This window comes from Cynocephalus volans, chromosome 8, assembly GCF_027409185.1.
Source record: "Cynocephalus volans isolate mCynVol1 chromosome 8, mCynVol1.pri, whole genome shotgun sequence".
Classification (NCBI taxonomy): domain Eukaryota; kingdom Metazoa; phylum Chordata; class Mammalia; order Dermoptera; family Cynocephalidae; genus Cynocephalus; species Cynocephalus volans.
Genome location: NC_084467.1, coordinates 54,037,217 through 54,056,326, shown reverse-complemented (window position 1 = coordinate 54,056,326; position 19,110 = coordinate 54,037,217). Strand labels below are relative to the sequence as shown.

Genomic DNA, 19,110 nt, shown 5'->3' with positions numbered 1-19,110 from the left:
GGCGGCAGAGGAGCTTTCCGTCCTACTTTGCCTTGAGGGTGCATCGAGACAAGAGAAAAGTCGGCCGTCCACGTCCCAGAGCCGACTGTGTTCCCTTTAGTCTGAAGGTCCTTGCCCCACGGCGGACATAACACCCAGAGAAGTACAGCTATTCCGGGTGAGCACATTTGGCAATAGGGACCCCTCCTGACGTTTCTCTTCCCTTTCTCCGAGGGCCAGACCCGTAGGGCCGCACCACCACCAACACTGCGTCCCTTCCCCCGACCCCCAAGCGACCCTGTACGCTGGGCTGGGGAGGCTTCGCCTCCCGTCCCTGGAAGTGGAGCGGGTCCGAGAGCCGGGGCGCCAACTCCGCGCAGGCTCGAGGGGCGTCGCGAGCCCCCAGCGCCTCCCCACACTAGCCCGGTGTCCAGAACCCCCAGGATCCCCAGTTCTTACCACGCCGTCCGCCGGCCGTAGGGATTCTCGCCTGCAGCGTGTGCCAGCAAAGCGCCTGCGCGCTCGCCCCCGCGTCGGAGTCCCTCCGGCCTTCCGCCCTAGCGTGCTCGCGCACCGTCCGCGCGCCCGGCTCGGGGGCGAGCCCGTCGAGCGTAAGGGGAGGGGCGGCCAACCTGGACGCGGAGAGGAGGCGCGGGTTTAGGAGGAGGGGCACGAACGGCTGGAACCCGAGAGGCCGGCGGTCCCGGGTTAGGCCCGGGGCAGGTGGAAAGCCCCTTGCTCTTCTTTCCTGGGATCGTGGCCAAGGCCTGAGCGGCTGCTTAGCCCGCGGATTCCTGTCAGGGGCGGGTCCTGGCTCGCTTCACCGAGAGGAGGGCCCTTGGTAGGTCCTCACCACCAGGCAGTAGGTCTTTCCCAGGGCCTGAGCCCTCATGGAGCCAAAAAGCCAACCTACTTCACTATCTTCGAGCTACTTGCCTCACGTCATGTGAGAAACATTATTGACTGTCCGGCCATTTTCTTGAGCCTGTGGATTGTTCAGAAGAACAGCGCTGCCCTCAAGTAGCCACTACTCGGGCCCCATCGGGCAGCTTGAATCACTTGTTCCCAAACTAGCCAAAAATACATGTCTAGTACGTTACCAAGACATTTTTCCTCTTGCCCTGATCCTTTTCTTGCCAGTTCCACTATTACCATCTCAGTCCAGGCCCTTGTCTAATCATGCATGGACTACTATAATGATTTCTGCTAGTCCTCCTCTGTTCAGAGAATGGCCTCACTCCTCCCTTCTGAATCCCGCTGTTCTGTACAAGCCAACCCCTCTAACTGATAAGTATTAGCAAATATGTGGCTATGGCTGTGGCTGCCTAAGTGGGTCTGAACAACTTCTCTCCTGGCCTCAGTTTCTTCATCTGAAATGAAATCAGTAGGGCTAGGTGAACTTCCAGATCTAAAATTTTATTCTATTATATTTAAAAGGCCATCAGCACTGGAAATATGGAGAAATATGGCCAGGTGCCTGCCCTCAAGGGATTTAATTCTCATTGGAAAGACATGTTCATGTATAAAAGGACAGAAGGCAATAGAAGGCCACTCACCCAGTAATTAGCACAAAGTTGGTGCTCAAAATGTTCATTGAATAAATAGTGGAACGGACTTCAAATCCTCTAATTCATAGCTCAACTGCCCCACCACTGCCATCTGCATTACCTACTCCTTATCTTTCCCTCCAGTAAGTACTGTCTTTCACATCTGAATGTCCAGTGTCTATACATAACAAATGTTCAGCAAATGCATTTTGAATGATAGCATTTACTATAAGCAAAAAGAATAAGCCATAGCAAAACCGTAGAGCAGATCAAGTTTAGAGGCAGTATAGAATGGTGGTTAAGAACTAGTGTCTCACTCTAGAGACAAACAGATTTAGATTTAAATCTCAGTTCTTCTACTTTAATAGCTGTGTGACCTTGGTAAAGTTTCCTAATTTCTCTATGATGTGATTACTTCACCTACAAAAAAGAATTAATAGTAGTACCATCTCCTTTGAACTGTAATGATAGTAAAATGAAATCATGCATGTAAAGCTTTCAACATATTGCCCGGCATATAGTATGCAATCAATAAATAATAACAATTGTAATTTCTCTTTAATATATTCTCACTTTTTGATAGCCTTTTCCTCTCTTTAAAGCACCTTCTTTCTTCTACCATATAACAGCCCATACGTATGAGGGTACTTCAAGAAGTTTATGGAAGGATTCTTATGATTTTTTAAGTTCATTTTTCCACAAACTTTTTGAAGTACTCTCATATGTACATTCACACACCCCACCAAAAAACCTACTGTTCTTACTATCTGAAAATTTTCTCTAAAATCAGTTTACACTAATATGTAATCCTTCTCAAGAGCTGTTGCATTTAAAAGAAAGATGACCTGAAAGGAGCAATATAAATCTCAAAAGCCAGTTTAGCCAATACATGATGGCTTCAATTATCTACTGCTGTGTAATAAATTACTGCCAAAACTTGGTGTCTTAAACATCAATCATTTTATTTGTTCATGATTCTTGGATCAAGAATCCAGGCAGGGTTCCTCTAGGTGGTTCTTCTGTTCCACTGGCATTGCTTGGGATCATTCACAGTGTTGCATTCAGCTGAAAGATCAGCTGAGACTAGAACATCCATGATGGCTTCAGTTTTCTCTCCATGAGGCCTCTCTCCAGCAGGTTAGGGGAACTTTTTACATGGCAGCTTGCTTCCCAAAGAGAGCATTCCAAGTGTCAAAGGCAAAAGTTGCAGATCTTTTATACTCCAGCCTTAGAAGTTATACCACATCACTCCCTCCACATTCTATTGGTCAAATCACAGAGCCAACCCTGATTCAAGGAGAGGGAAAATCGATTCCACTTCTCAATAGAAAGAATGGGAAAAAATTTGTGGTCATCTCTAATTGACCACAGAAAAGTTGGGATGAAACAAGAAATAGGAAAGAGCCCAACTAACTGTCCTAATCATATTATTTGTCACCAGCCAGGAAATCAGAGTTCAAATCCTCTTAATTTCTTGTCTTTCACAAAAACAGCAGCCTCTGGTTGTTATTTCATGTGTACAAAGTGAAGATGATAATCTCATGGTACAAATTGCATGTACCTAGTTGTGGGCTGAATTGTGTTCCCCAAAGTTGTATGTTGAAGTCCTAATCCCCAGTACCTTAGAATGTGACTGTACTTGGCGATAGGAATTTTAAAGAGGTAATTAAGGTTAAATGAAGTCATTAGGGTGAGCCCCAATTCAATATGACTGGTGTCCTTATAAGAATAGGAAATTTGGACACAGATATGCATGCACACAGAGGAAAAACCATGTGAAGACAGGAGAGGAAGGTCATCTCCAAACCAAGGAGAGAGGCTTCAGAAAAAACCAACCCTTCAAACCCCTTAATCTCAGACTTCTAGCCTCCAGAACTGTGAGAAAATAAATTTCTGTTATTTCAGCCACCCAACCTGTGGTATTTTGTTATGGCAACCCTAACAAACTAATACATACGTTTTGAAGGTACTTTCAATACTCAGTGAGCTAGGCAACCTTCCTCACACAAATCATACTTTTATAATAGTTTCTAGTCCCTTTCCCAGATCACTATCACTCTAAGAAAAACAGGCCTTTTTCTGTATAGGTTCCAGGACTTCCCTGATTCCAGGTGAAAACCATTCATCTGATTATAACTGTTCTTTGAAACAGAATCCCTTATCCTGTCAGTACATCTTCCCCAACTGACCTTTACATGTCATTTTCTATTCTTTGAAATCTCTGATTCTTCTGAAATCTCCAACTCTCACCCCACTCTTGTCCCCTGAAAGGCATAAGTCCACCTAAGTAGCACAGAGTTAGAGTTAAACTCAACATTCCCAAGTATCAATATAGGCATTAGCAAAAGTCTTTCATATCCAGCTCATTGAGCCTCACAATAACTGAGAGAATGGTAGTACTGGTATTATTATCCCTTTATGCCACACCAGTACAGTACAAGGAAACTTGAGAGCAACATTTCCCAACCAAGCAATCCCTCCTTTGGGTATATAACCAAAGGAGATGAAATCATGCCTTGTAAAGATATCTGCACTCCCATGTTCACTGCAGCATTACTCACAATAGCCAAGATCTGGAAACAACCTAAATACCCATTGATGGATGAAAGGATAAAGAAAATGTGGTGTGTGTGTATATATATATATATATATATATGAAATATATGAAATATTATTCAGTCTTAAAAAAGAAAGAGATTCTGCCATTTGTGCCATCATGTTGTGACATGAATGGAACTGGAAGACATTATGCTAAGTGAAATAAGTTAAACACAGAAAGAAAAATATTGCCTGAGCTTACTTATATGTGGGATCTTTAAAAAAAAAAGAGCTCAAATACACAGAGGTAGGGAAAAAATAGTGGTTACCATGAGATGGAGGGGCTGGGGAAATGGTCAAAGGGTATAAAATACCAGATATGTAGGAAGAACAATTTTAGAGATCTAATGTACAACACAAGGACTAAAGATAATAAAATTGTATTAGGGATTTTTAAAAAATAAGTAGTGCTCTTGTCACACAAAAAGTAAATATGTGAGATAATAGATATGTTAATTTGCTTCACTATTCTAACTATTTTACTATCTATATGTATCCTGTAACATCATGTTGTAAACTTCAGATATACACAATAAAATTTATTTTTAAAAAAACACTTCCCAGAGGGCCGGCCTGTGGCTCATTCGGGAGAGTGTGGTGCTGACAACACCAAGTCAAGGGTTAAGATCCCCTTACTGGTCATCTTTAAAAAAAAAAAAAAAAAAAAACACTTCCCAGAGAAATCATTTCCAGCTTCCGGTCAAGATGGCAGAATAGACGGTCACCAGCGTCACTCTCTCTCACAAATCAATCAATTTACAACTATTAAAGAGCAAAAACAGCCAAGCTGAGGCTGCTAGAGCTCAGGGGAAGAGGAGGACAGATCTATGGAGTGCATGAAGGCAGGAGAAGCCATGATGAGAGAAAGAAAGGATTGCTCCCACCATTTCAAGCCCCAGCCTCTTCAAGGCTGGAGCTGGTGAGCACATGGAGCAAGTGCTGACAAAAACCACAGCTGTGCACTTCCTATGAAGTTGCCTGGAGGCAGCAGGGGAGAAGAGGGCCTTGGTGGCCCCCAGGACAGCAAGACCACTAACAGCGTTCCCGTGGACCCACATAGGAGCAAGGAGCCACAACAACTGAAAAAAGTAGCCACTCAGAAGCCGGTAAGTCATTGCAAGGGACCAGTGCATGGCCTGCCCCATGGGAAGTGTTTGGAGTATGGGGGTTGGGGGAGATGGGCCCATCGGAGGAACTCTGGGGCACAGCATGGACAGCTGATATGCCCCCCCCCATCAGTGCAGGACCACTCAGTGGAGACAGGTCAGGAATACAGATATGTAGGAAGTGCAGTTTGCTGAAAAAACTCAGGCCCAGCTCAGAGTTTCCACACAACCCAGATGTACCAGATCTCATGAGACCCAGAAATACCTACAAAGTCAACCATTGTAACCTGAGCTGCACAAAAAGTCTTCCCCAGGGAATCAGCTGCAAAGCAGCAATTTAGCTCAACTGAAGGGCTCAAGTGTTGGTCTCCACAGTAAGCTTCCCCATTTTAGAAGTAAGCAAAGGACAACAAATTAGCACTTATAAAACCTAGATGGACTGGGAGCAGGGAGAGCAGGGAGGGCCAAGGGCCTCAGCCGTGCCCCTAGATACTCTGAGCTGATGTTAGTGATGACCACTCAGTGGTGACCACTGAGCTGCCACAGGAAGCACCCTGGGCTGGGCTCCTGAGCTGGGGTGGTGGGGGCACTGAGGGCTTTGGCCACACCCTCCTGACATCTGCATATAGCCCAGCAACAACCGAGCCACTGCTGGAAGCCCCCTTGTCTCCCTGCAGGAAGGAGGGTGGTGCCACAGGTCTCAACCACACCACCCCCTTCCTTCCTCCTTCTCCCACCCTATTTCCTTTTCCCTTCCCCTTTCCCCCTCCCCCACAACTGCTCTGCAACATCTTAGAATGTAAAAAAATAATAATATTAATAAATAAACTTAAAAAAAAAACTTCTCAAAGTGTGTTCTACAGAATTCTCAATAAGTAAGATAATAATTATTGTAAAAAATAAATAAATAAGTGTGAAGACAGTCTCTTGATGCAGGCAAACAAGTTTCAAAACACTGGGTTACACAAATCTAAGAAGGATTCCTTACTCCAGGTCTTCTCAGAACCATTTATATGTTATGTACACTAAGATCCTCCAAGAGAATATAGGATTTTCTGACCTATTTGACCATGGAATCCTATCCCCACACCCCACCCACCTCCTACTTCCCACTCTACAGAATGGTCCATGAAACACACTATTGGGAATGCTGATTTGAGACACTGTGCAATTTCCCTAAAGAGAAACAGCAAATAAATATCTGAACTGTGGTTAAAACTATGATCCTTTACTTTCATTCATTTTCAGGTCTATATTAAGGTACAATTGCAATTTAATTATAAAACAAAGCTAAATGGAAAAAATAAATTCCTAAACCTCAAAACTGAAATGAAATGAAAGAACTTAACATGTATATTTAGCTGGTGGCCCAGCTACACAAAAAGTAACCATACCAATGTCTTTATTTTTTGTGGCTGGCCAGTATGGGGATCCAAAACCTTGACCTTGGTGTTATAACACCATGCTGTAACTGAGTCCAACGACTTTATTTTATTTTATTTTATTTATCTTTAAAATTTATTTATTTATTTATTTTACGTTAAAAGATGTTGTGGAACAGTTGGGAAGGATGGGGAGAGGGGAAAGGGGAGGGATATAGGGGAGGAGGAGGAGGAAGGAGGGGGACATGGTCAAGGCCACTGTCACCCCCCTCATTCCAGCAGGGGAGCCCAAGGGGCTTCTGGCAGTGGCTTGGTCATGGCTGGGCTGGATGTGGAGGTCAGGGGGCTGTGGTTGAGGCCCTGAGCCCTCCCCCGACCCCAGCTTGGCGCCTGGGGGGCTTCTGGTCCTTCTATGTTTTATAGGTGTTCTTTGGTGGTGTTAGATCTTTACTGGTTAATATCAGAAATTTGTCTCTGATCTGTGGGTTTTTGTTTTTTCTTTCAGTTCTGTGTTGGACTAGCCACTATTCCCACCACTTAAATTCTGCACTTGAATTAATTTGTTCTCTTTTGGTTACTTCTAAAATGGGGGAACTTCTTGTGGGAACCAGCATTTGAGTCCTGTGGTTGAGCTAAATTGCTGCTTTGTTGCTGATTCTCTGAGGAAGGCTTTTTATGCAGCTCAGGTTTTAATTGTTGACCTTATAAGTACTTTCAGGTCTTGTGAAGTCTGGTACACCTGGGTTGTGTGGAACCTCTGGTCTGGGCCTGAGTCTTTTCAACAAACTGCACCATCTGCAGTTCTAGATTCCTGACCAGTCTCCATTGAGTGGGCCTGTGTTGACTGGAGAGCAGATCAGCTGTGCCCCAGTGTTCCCCCAGTGGGCCTGTCTCCCCCAACTCCCGTACTTCAAACACTTCCCATGGGGTGGGCCATGCACCGGTCCCTTGCGATGACCAAGGCCCTCTTTTCCCCTGCAGCTCGAAGCAACTGCCTAGGAAGAGCACAGCAACGGTTTTTGCCAGCTCTTGCTCCGTGTGCTCACCGGGGCCAGCCTTGAAGTGGGTGGGGCTCAAAATGGTGAGAGCAATCCTTTTTTTCTCTCATTGTGGCTTCTCCTGTCTTCATGAACTCCATAGGCCTCTCCTCCTCTTCCTCTGAGCTCTAGCAGCCCCAGCTTGGCAGTCATTGCTTTTTAATTGTGGGAGAGAGAGATGCTGGGTACCATCTATTGCACCATCTTGATTGGAAGTCTCCAATGACTTTAAAACACAGTAATTTAATGGTAAATCCCTAGTACAATATACCCTAAGAAAAAAAGATGTGTTAAAATAAAGAAATAAAATAATCGTTAGTAATCATATTATTTTTATTAGGGTTGGAATTTTTATCCTGACACTGTAGTATGTGTAAAATAGGATAGAGAAAATGAAGATTTATGTGATATTCAAATTCTGCCATCCCTGGTGTTTTGAGACCAGTATTCTTGGCATGGGAAAAATGAGTTAAAGTCATAAGATAGAAGTTAAGTATTGGTATGAACTCTTGAACTCTGGATTTATATTACTGAATTTTGTAAGGAAGGAAAGATGTTTCCCTCTTTTTGGGGGCACGGCGGGGGCAGCTGGCCAGTACAGGGATCAAACCCCGAACCTTCATGTTATCAGCACCATGCTCTAACCAGAAAATATATTTCCTAACTCTTTCCACAAAAAGTATCAAACACAAAGACCAACTCAATAGCAATGAGCATTCTTGGAACACAGATTGTGGTCTTGAAATACCATTTCCTACTAAAAGGAACAGGAATCCTTGGAGAAATAGCTAATTACAGGTTTGGAAAGAAATATACAACAATAAATCTGGAACTTGTCGTTCTACCAGAAAGCAAGGAAACTATGACCCAAACGAGGACTACTTGGATCATGTCAAAAGGAGTCAGGAGCCAACCTGAAGAGGTTCCTGCTGGCCATGGGACACAATGAGCATCAGTAAACACAGTAACTACAATGGATTGAAACACATCAAATATGAATTGTCTGTCACAGTCTCCATGAGTTCATTCATAGTGACAATTTTTTCTGGAAAAAAAAAGAAAAAAAGGTCACCAATGGAATATGCTAGATTCTAGTAAACCAACTCATTAGTTTCAAACCTGTAAATAAAGAAAAAGAATAAAGCAGTTATTCTGTCTTTTTTGTACGAACTATTCCACTGGGTAGCCCAATAGTTGATAGGGGAAAGTTTTTCTTTACAGAGTATTTCAGCTACCCTTCCCCTCCCTCTCTCCCTCCTCTTCCTTATCCCCTTCGCCATCTCTCTCCCTTTTCCTTTCTTTCACACACACACACACACACACACACACACACACACACACACACACACACACACACACACACACACACACGAGTCTCCCTTGTTTCAAACCACGGCCTGCCTTACAAGTAAAAGAAATTAACATCATATTTGGCAAGAACTAAAGTGGAATCAACCTAAAACTATGTTGTTGTCAGCTGTGAGTAGAGCACTTTCAATTTATTTATTGCTTAAATGAAGCTAATTATGTTCGTTTATAATTACTTGTGGATATACTCATTTATTGAACTAATATTCATTAGCCTTAAGGAGCCTACAGACCAGAATTATACACAGCCCAGGAGAATATAATCGTTGTTATTTTTGCTGTCTATTTCAGATGACAGTTGGAATTATTCTTGTACATACAAATACAGACTTTTCAACTGTATATATGTATATAATCATACATATAAGAATAACTTTGTAGATATGGGGTATAAAAGAAATAATACGTGTTCCTGCCACACAGTTCAGTGTCATTGTAACAGAATCTAGGAACAATTCTAAGAGCATACGTTCATATTTTTATATCTTTACTTATGTCTAAGAAGACTTAACTAAAACAGAAGAAATATAAATCCATAAAGGCCCATAGATATAATTTGGTATAGATCTATAAAATCATAAGATTCTAATACTGTTTTTTGAAGTTATTTAAAATATAAGATGGTGCTTATATCTTTACAGATAAAAAGAGTTCTTTAATGTGGCAATATAATGTATTCTTTGGTTCATGGACCTGAAACCTCCAAGGAGTATCACAAATCTACATCTCTCTCAGCCCAAGATTTTGAATTTAAATTTAAATATATGATATAACCTAGCCCAACATATTTTTAGAGAATTATAAACATTTATAATTCCCAATAATGAGAGCGCTGTTGGGTCAGTGTTTAAGTAGATTCATAAAGCCAATGTGATAACACAAATGCTGCTTTATTACTTTATCTCCAGTGTCTTTCACAACTGAGTAGATTGTCACACTCTATTATGTGGCACACAGATCCATTGGCTTAGAGCTATCATGGTACTTGTCTAAAATGGTCTTTGAAAATGAAAATTTGGGCTAAATATAAAGGAGGCAACCTGCCAGTAAGAACTATTCAAACCAAAAAGTCTTCCCAAGGGAAATGGCAAGAACTCCATTTTAAAATCATATAAATCAAGAAGATAGGATGTTCCAACTTGTTAAATTTACAGTAAATACATCAAGATTTAAAGTCAGGTTTTTAAATAAATTTTTATTTATAGTAAGGAATCAAAAGTCCATACCAGTGAAACAGGGTAAGACACAAAATAAAGCCTTTGCTTCCTACTTGAATTTTTTGCTTTTGTTCACCTAATTTTTTAAAAGATTGCCAATCTAAAAAGGAGTGTTGAGGAGAGGAGCAGGACACAAATATGTAGAGTGTGATTTTTGTATCACGACTTTGTTTGGTAGTGGTTTTGGGGTTTGGTTTTAAGGAGAATGGAGAAGGCGGATATTGTTAATAGCTGCATTCTGCCTCTAGGAACATGGATTTAAAAATCTAAATGAGATACCACATGTGCCCAATAATAGTAGCTATTACATATCACCTGAATGAGTCTCGTAAAATGAAGGAAAGAACTTAGATGCTTTGATGATGTAAAGGAAAATAATTTTTCCTGGATACGCAGTAAAGACAGGTTTGGAAAAACTCTATCTATAAAAAGTTATTTTCTATAATTGATGGAGTTAGTTTTCTGGAATAAGAGCTGAACTGAACAGAATAAAACTGTTATTAAATCCACAGTAGTCAGTTAAGCAGGAGACATAACCTCTAGGTGCCCTTTCTCTTCCACTATTTCTTCCACGATCCAGAGAAGAGGGCTACAAGAAAAGCATCTTCTCCCTTCAGTTATGACACCCAAGAAATTATATGATGAGAAGAAATAAAAAGCAAAAAAAAAAAATTTTTTTTTTTCAAAACCCTTACCTAAAGCTGTTGTGGAATATTGCTGTGTTGTTTACTTTTCAAATACTGAAATGCTTTTCTTTATAATTGTTCTTAGGAAAGATGGAACTACTGCATTACCCTAGGTGTACATTTGGGTTGATTGGAAGGGTGGGGCCAGAGAGTACTAAGCCTGTTCAAATAAATGAGAGGAGCTTGAAAAGATAAGTGTGAACAGTCATTCTCCAAAATAGACCCCAGTGAAATGCAATTACGATTCATCAGATACCCTGCATCTTGTTCTCTAAAGAATTCTACAGACATTGTGGTTTAAATGAAATGCTCCAAAACTGGTATCTAGTTACATTAAACCGTAATTTGACTACTTGGTTTGTTCTCTGCTGGAAGCTTTCTGGCTCTGTATACTTCTCTTCCCAAATGAATTTTCCCTAGAGGCATCAGGGAAGTGGAAAACCTTCCTCTGAAGGCTCCTCTTCTAATTTTTGCTTCTTATCTTTTGTAAAACACTCAGTTCCTTTAAGCCATTTCACACTGCGAGATTTAATTACATTCTGGGTGGCTTATTTCTGGTCCTTGCTTGCTCTTACTAATTTGATCAGAACCCCCAAGTAGAGATTTTTATTGAGTCCTGAGATCTAAGACATCCAGATCAAATTTTGGAAAACCTCATGTCTTTAATAAAGTTCTCTACTTTCTCGGCACGCTTATCTTACATTGAATTAATAAAGTTTTGGTAGTAGTTCTTTAAATAGATTAAATGTTACACTTTAAATAGAAAGAGAAGTCTCTACCTAACTGACCTATTTTTCATCTGTGATTTAGAAAAAGGTGAGATTAGCATGGATATTGCATTTTCAAGGACCTCGCCACTATTAAATAGACTGTTAAGTGCATTTTATGGCTGAAGAGTCTGTTCCCAGTTCAGACTACAAGACGTGCTAAGTTCATCTCTACCTGCTACATTGAACATTCACTGACTAAAATACTTTCTGTGGATGTAATACCTATGCTCTGTATCTTTTAAGTACATAACTCTAAATATTTTAGGACGAGTAAAATGTAACTCAATAAAAGTCTCAAGAATATGTTGTCCCTCGAGAAAAATATAGCATTCATATTTATCTGATGATATACATCCTTTGCTCCATTAGCACCTGCATATCATAAGATGACCAGATGTTGAAAAGTAACACAGACACTCATAAAATGAGATTATAAGCCTTATTTAATACAAGAAAGCAACAGTAGCTGGTTAAAACTCCATCCTCATATCAACTCAACTAGTTCTCAGGGTTTCAAGGCTATAAGAGGAATAATTTGGGGACTTATGTTCTGAAAGAAAGTGAGCAGAAACGCCAGGTACTGATCAAGCTTTATTAAAGGAGGAAAATCTGTCGGGCTGCACTCAAAATGGAGGGCAGCACCAGGTGTGGGGGTGGGAGAGCTTATATAGACTTTAGGGGCCAAGGGTTGGCTGATACAATCAAGGAGGGGCATTATGCTATAACAGAGCCAGCGGAAGCTATGCGACCAGGGTGGAGAATTGCACCCTTGGGGAAGGAAAAGGGTTTCTATTTTGCAGAAGTCACGAGGCTTTTCCTAAAGGGAATAGGGGAAGTGTTTGGTGCTGGAGTGGAAGACAAAGCTGGGGCTATTTTGTGCTTACTGTGTGCACAATGGCACCAGTCATGTCCAAGATCCATCATTTTCTAAGCTGACCAGAATAGATATTTTACCATTTATTCTCACTGAAATTTAGGCCAACTTCACCTTTTTTTCTGTTTTTTTTTAAGGACTTCTGCCTAGCCATTTTATCTTTTCATTTAATTTAGGTGATTTTTGAACATAAAAGAAAATGGCAATGAATGAACATGAGATGAAAATTTAAAATACTTACATAAATTAAGAAATTGTTCTTCTATATCACCCTCTCTTCTATCACAGTATATAATCTATTGCAATGTGTTAGCAAACCCAAAAAGAAGTATGTCTTGTTAGAGAAGAATTCTGTTAGAAGAATTATTTACCTACTTTTGCTTACGTGGCATGCCAGAACTTTGATTTTAATTGTTTGGTAGACTGCATCTAATCCGGATACCCATGCACAGTAGTAATTAAAGGGATTTTTTAATTCAGAAATTTATGAACCAAAAATCCTCTTGGGGGGTGAAAAAGACTCTGTTCTGAGGGTTCTCAATAACCCAGACATGCAACCTAAGCATTTAAGCCTTTTCCCCAGTTTTAACTTTCTGTGAAGAAATCCTGCTGACCACCCTAAATACAGAAAAAGTCTCTTTCAGTTTTCCCTTCTTGCCACTTATAATAGTATAGCCTTTCCCTCTCTGCCCAGTTGGCATTACTATAATCTCTCTTCTACATTCTCTTTCCACTTTCCTAATACCTCCCTTATAGCATCTAATTCATTCCTCCTTGTGTTGTAGATAGGTATATACATGTTTGCCTGCAGCTAGATTTTAAGCTTATTAAGGGGAGGGAGAATGGCCAGTTAGCTCAGTTGGTTAGACCTTGGTGCTTCTAACACCAAGGTCCAAGGTTCAATCCCTGCACCAGACAGAAAAAATAAAATAAAATAAGGGTGCATGACTTATTCTGTCTGATATTCTTTACAATTTTCAGCAAAATATTTTGAGACAGTTGGTTCACAATAAACAGTTATTTAATTTAAAAAATTAATTAAACCACCAATTAATAACCAAGATTGTATTAATGTATATTAATATATTAATTAAAGACTAAGCAGAGCTGTTAGAGAACTCCTAAATTGCCAGTGGGACCAACAAGGATAATTTGAACATATTTTACAGTATAGTTTGGTTTTAAAATTATCCCAAAAGGGAAATAATCTAGATCCATTTGAACACTTGTAAAGCAAATTTTTTCTTTCTTTCTTTCTTTCTTTCTTTTTTTTTTTTTTTTGGCAGCTGCCTATACAGGGATCTGAACCCTTGATCTAAAGCAATTTTGACCAAGGTATCTATCACTAGGTAGATTTTTTTATTCCATAGATACACTAAATATAAGATTCTTAAAAAATAAAAAAAGGAGAAGCATGAGTCTAGATAAGTCAGATAATTCAAATTCCCATTTTGCTTTTCTCAGAATTGCATGGATTATTTCTTTAGTCATTTCCTTTGCTTGGTTGAGATATAATCTTTATCTTTTATTTATTTGTTTGTTTGTTTATTTTTTGGCAGCTGGCAGTTAGGGAGCTCCCAACCTTGACCTTGGTGTTATCAGCGCCATGCTCTAACCAAGTGAGCTAACCAGCCAACCCTAACCTTTAAAGTTCTTAACTAGAAGAGCAGTAGGGCTACAAAATTGTTCTCAAGTTCTCTTAATCAAGATCACTAATAAGCCTTGTTTGAAAAGAAAATCCTACTGTGGAAATAAAAGCACAAGACTGGAAGTCAGAAGATCCTGATGCTTCTACTAACTTACGGTGTTGCTTATCTACAGCACTTTTGCTTTCTGGGCCCCAGTTTCCTTACTTATAAAGTTAGGAGGTTTTATACTAGATAATCTCCAAGGTCCTACCTAATTCTCAAAATCCTATCAATTTATTGCAAATAGTATTAACTCTAATTTTTAAAAATTAAGTGCGACCTTTTATAGTAAAAGGTAATATGTGCATGTGGTTGGTTAAAGATGACCACAAACTCTTTGCAGCTCCTCCTCTCAGTAAGAGGTAGAATCTACTTACTCATTCTTTGAATCTGAGCTGGACTTATGACTTTCTTCAACTAACAGAATGTGGTGAAAGTGTGAGTTCCTCTGGAGTCTAAGCCTCAGGAGGCCTTGCAGCATCTCCTCTTGCTGTCTTTGAACACTGGCATCATATGAAGAAGCCCAGGCTGACCTGCTGAAGACAGATGGCTCAGATGACAGCCAGCATCAACAGCTACACATTTAAGTGAGGGCATTTTAGACTATCCAACTCTTGTCCAGTCACCAGATGACTGCAACCACGTAAGTGACTCCAGGCAAGGCCAGGAGAAATGACCAGAGCTAAGCCCAGCCCTAATTGCTGACCCTTACAATTACAACCAAATAAAATATTAGTTTAGCCACTAAGTTTTGAGGTAATTTGTCATAAAGCAATAGATAACTGCACAATATATCTGCTAAAAAAATTTTTTTTGGAACAAGCACAAATATATCTTACATCCTCCCTGCTGTAGATTGGATGCCCCCCCAGCCTCATTGAGGCTTAATCCCCACTGGAACTGTTGAGGGTGGGAAATCCTATTATGGTAATTGAAAGGTGGGGGCCTTAAAGAGATGATTAGATTGTAGGACCATGAGTAGTGAACGGATTAATAAGGGTGGTCAGGGGCATGGTTCTGAGGGCTTTAAAAGAAGAGCGCATGAGAACTTCACTCTCTGCTCCACCATTTTTGCAATGTGATATTCTGCTGTCACTGTTGCCACCACCAAGGCTCTCACCAGCACTTCCCAACCAAAGTCTTGCAAACACTCTCCTTAGAGAAGAATACCCATTCTCACTTTCCAAAAATAGCTAAACCCCCAACTTTGTGAAGCTTAGTTTCTGAGGCACTCGATCACTCTGACTTGGGCTGCTGAAGGCAAATGACACTTAGCACATAGGACCAAGATTTTCCCATGGCCCTTTCTCCCGGATGAAAGGCACCTCAGTCACATGCTCCTCAGTTCTGCACCTCAGCACAATCTTCTTATGCTTTCATTAACAAGGAACTAAACCTATCTACAAAACAAATCAAACTGGAAAGTGAGATACTTTCCTACTCTTCCTTGCAGATAGAGGTGGACACTGTGTACAAGTTCGTTCAATGGTTTGTACAGGAAGTCAGTTGGCAGGGTGCCTATTTTAGTCTGTTTCTGTTGCTTATAACAAAATACCTGGAACTGGGTAATTTAGAAAGAAAACAAAATTTATCGTTTACAGTTTCTGAGGCTGGGATGTCCAAAGTCCAGGGAACACATCTGGTAAGGGTCATGGTGGTGACTTCAGTGACTCAGGGTATCACATTGTGAAAATGGTGGAACAGAGAGACAGACTCACCTCTTCTTTGAAAGCCATCAGAACCACATCCTTATTAATCCATTCACTACTGCACGGTCCTACAATCCAATCATCTCTTCAAGGCTCCACCTTTCAATTACCATAATAGGATTTCCCACCCTCTTAACAGTCACAGTGGGGGCTAAGTTTCTAATACATGAAACTTGGGAGACACAATTCAAGCTTCAATGAGTTTTGTGGGGACATAGTTCAATCCACTATAGTGCCTGTGGAAGTTTTTACTTTCCTGACAAAAGGGGTAGATGCAGTATGTGCTGCCCTTGAACCCCTCCCCCTTCTTCTTGTATTAAATATGAAAATACTACCTGGAGCTCTCACAACCCTCTTGCAACCATGGGAGATATATTAGTTTTCTATTGCCAAATTACCACAAATTTATGGCTTACAACATAAACTTACTGTATCACAGTTCTGGAAGTCGGATCTTTTTCAGCTCTAAAAGCTGCCTGCATCCCTTGGCTCATGATCCCTTCCTTCATCTTCAAAGCCAGCAGCATAGAATTTTGAAACCCCTCTCTTTCTTTGACCTCTGCTTCTGTCAACACATTTCCTTCTCTGACTTTGGCTCTCCTGCCTCTCTCTTACAAGGACTCTGTGATTACATTGGACCCTTCTGGATAATCCAGAATAACCTACTCATTTCAATATTCTTAAATAAATCATCCCTACAAAGTCCCTTTTGCCACATAAGGTAATACATTCATAGGTTCTGATATCAGGATGTGGACATCTTTGGCGGAGTATTATTCTATGTACAAGTAATATGCATAATGACAAAAGCTGAGGATGGTAAAACAGAAAGATGGGAAGAGCCTAGATTCTTAATGACATTACAGAACCATGCTATGAGCTCTGGACTGCCCATCTCTAAATAATTAGTTATCTATGGATAAGTATAGCTTGAACAATGTCTTCATTGGTTGAGTCACTATTAATCAGGTTTTCATTTGCTTGCAAGATGAATACATTCTAACAGATACATTGCTTTCATTGTACAAGATTTTAGTGCTGGATTAAATGAGATCATGTTTGGCAAAATGTTATATATGCTTTGGTCATATTGGATTCCCTGAAAGCATCATATTGTTTTGCCTTTGAGCTGTTGATTTTCCCTTCCTACACTCTTTTTCCTTTCTACCCTCTCTCACATATACCAACCCCTGTGCCACCCCCATTCACCTGACTAATTCATATTCATCAATTCCATTTCTTTTCAGATGTCTCTCTGCTCACCAAAGTTCTGGTTAGGTATCCTGTTTGGGTGGCTCCATGGCAGTTTGACCCTCCCTGATGGTATTGTCCTTTACCTGTTAGCCTTCTTTTCTTGAGCACTTACTATGTTTCAGACACCAAGCTAAGCCATTTTTATTCTTTTAAAAAAATTACTGAGCACCTACTGCATGCTAGGCATGAGAACAAGAAAGATATGGTCCCTGAGTCTAAGTGACTCAAAATTTGGAGGGAGCTTCCAAGTACATATTATCTCATTTAATCCTTTCAGCAACCATATGAGGTATGTGTTTCATTTATCCGTACCTAACAGATTAAAAAATAAAATGGAGGGCCGAGCCATGGCGCACTCGGGAGAGTGCGGCGCTGGGAGCGCAGCGACTCTCCCACCGCGGGTTCGGATCCTATATAGGAATGGCCGGTGCACTCACTGGCTGAGTACTGGTCACGAAAAAGACAAAAAAAAAAAAAAAAAAAAAAAATGGAATATAACATAGAGTGCTTAATTAACTTGCTCAAAGACACATGGTAGTGAGTGGCAGAGCTAGAATTCAATGTTTGTCTGAGAAGTTAGCCCTAATCTAATACATACCCTGCAGGTATGGGTGAGAGATGAGGTGAGAGGGGATGGAATTGTCCCTGGAGTCCTACAGGGCCAAGCCTATCCCAGGGAGTGCTGAAGACCCAGGCAAGGCACCCCAATCAAATTAAAAGGGCAGGTAGAGAAATATATATGTGAAAGAAGGAAGACAGACCCCTGTATTTTGGAGTAGTAGAGTGGAATATGGAGACCATTAGATATTGCATTTTTAGCACAAATGAGTCCTCATTCTCCCTCCTTGCTTCTTTCCTCATCCTCCTATAGTCATTAAGTTATAGAATCCAAAAGCTGGAAGATGATTTAGGGACCATCTAGCCAAAACCTCTTGGTAACCCAGATGGCGGCCAAGGTCTCCCTGCCTCTTAATACCTGCTGAGATTGACTCAAACCCCCATTCCACCTCCTATGGTGATAGAGTTTGGATGTGTTGTCCACGCAAAACTAATGCAGAAATCTGATCCCCAATGTGACAGTGTTGGAATCAGTGTTGGAGTCATGGGGGTGGATCCCTCATGAATGGATTAATGCTCTCCCTGGGGGAGGGGCCCTGAGTGAGGTCTCACTCTATCAGTTCCCACAAGAGCTAGTTGTTTAAAAGACCCTGGCACCTCCTCTCTCTCTCTTGCTTCCTCTCTCACCATGTGATCTGCTTGTACCCACCAGCTGCCTGCCGCTTTCCACCATGAGTAGAAGCAGCCTGAGGCCTGCACGGGATGTAGCTGTCCGAGAATTATAAGCAAAATAAACCTCTGTTCTTTATAAATTACCCAGTCTCAGGTATTTCTGTTATAGCAACACAAAATGGACTAATACATATGGAAAATCCAATGCCCTCTCCAACATCTCTGAAAAGTCCTAGGGGCTTATTCTCATGGCAGTTACATCTGGCTCCAACCACTTTGTCTTCTAAGTTCTTGGTCTTTATTATATATTGTTGCTTTTTCTTCATCTCAGCCTTATCACCAACTCAAACATGTAACTCAACCCCATTATACAAAAATAAATATATTAATCTCCTACACTTCATTTTATACCAGAGAGAAAGTTCATACATGAAGAAGTTAAAAGGCTTGCCCCCAGATGACTCAGCTGATGAGGGGCAGTGCTGGGCCAAGAAGTCTTTCCACTGCATCATTCTACCTAGTCCTCAGGTGCCTTTGTGTAGGGCAGGGTGGGGTAAAAAAAACTTGGGTGACTGTGCCATTCTTTAGCAAATATATGCAATTCTGAGGGTTTTCCCCCATCTTCACTACTTGTTAATTAACAATCTGTCTTAGCCTGCTTAGGC

The 19,110-nt window shown here is 40.9% G+C and overlaps 1 protein-coding gene across 1 annotated transcript in view; it reads right to left on the bottom strand.

Moving 5' to 3' along the window:
- Positions 1-523, bottom strand: part of ALG6 (ALG6 alpha-1,3-glucosyltransferase) — a 55,400-nt gene extending 54,877 nt beyond the window's left edge. Inside the window, exon 1 of the mRNA XM_063104067.1 lies at positions 439-523. The gene's annotated coding sequence lies outside the window, so the exon portion shown is untranslated. The remainder of the gene's footprint in view (positions 1-438) is intronic.
- Between the last annotated feature and the right edge of the window lie 18,587 nt (positions 524-19,110).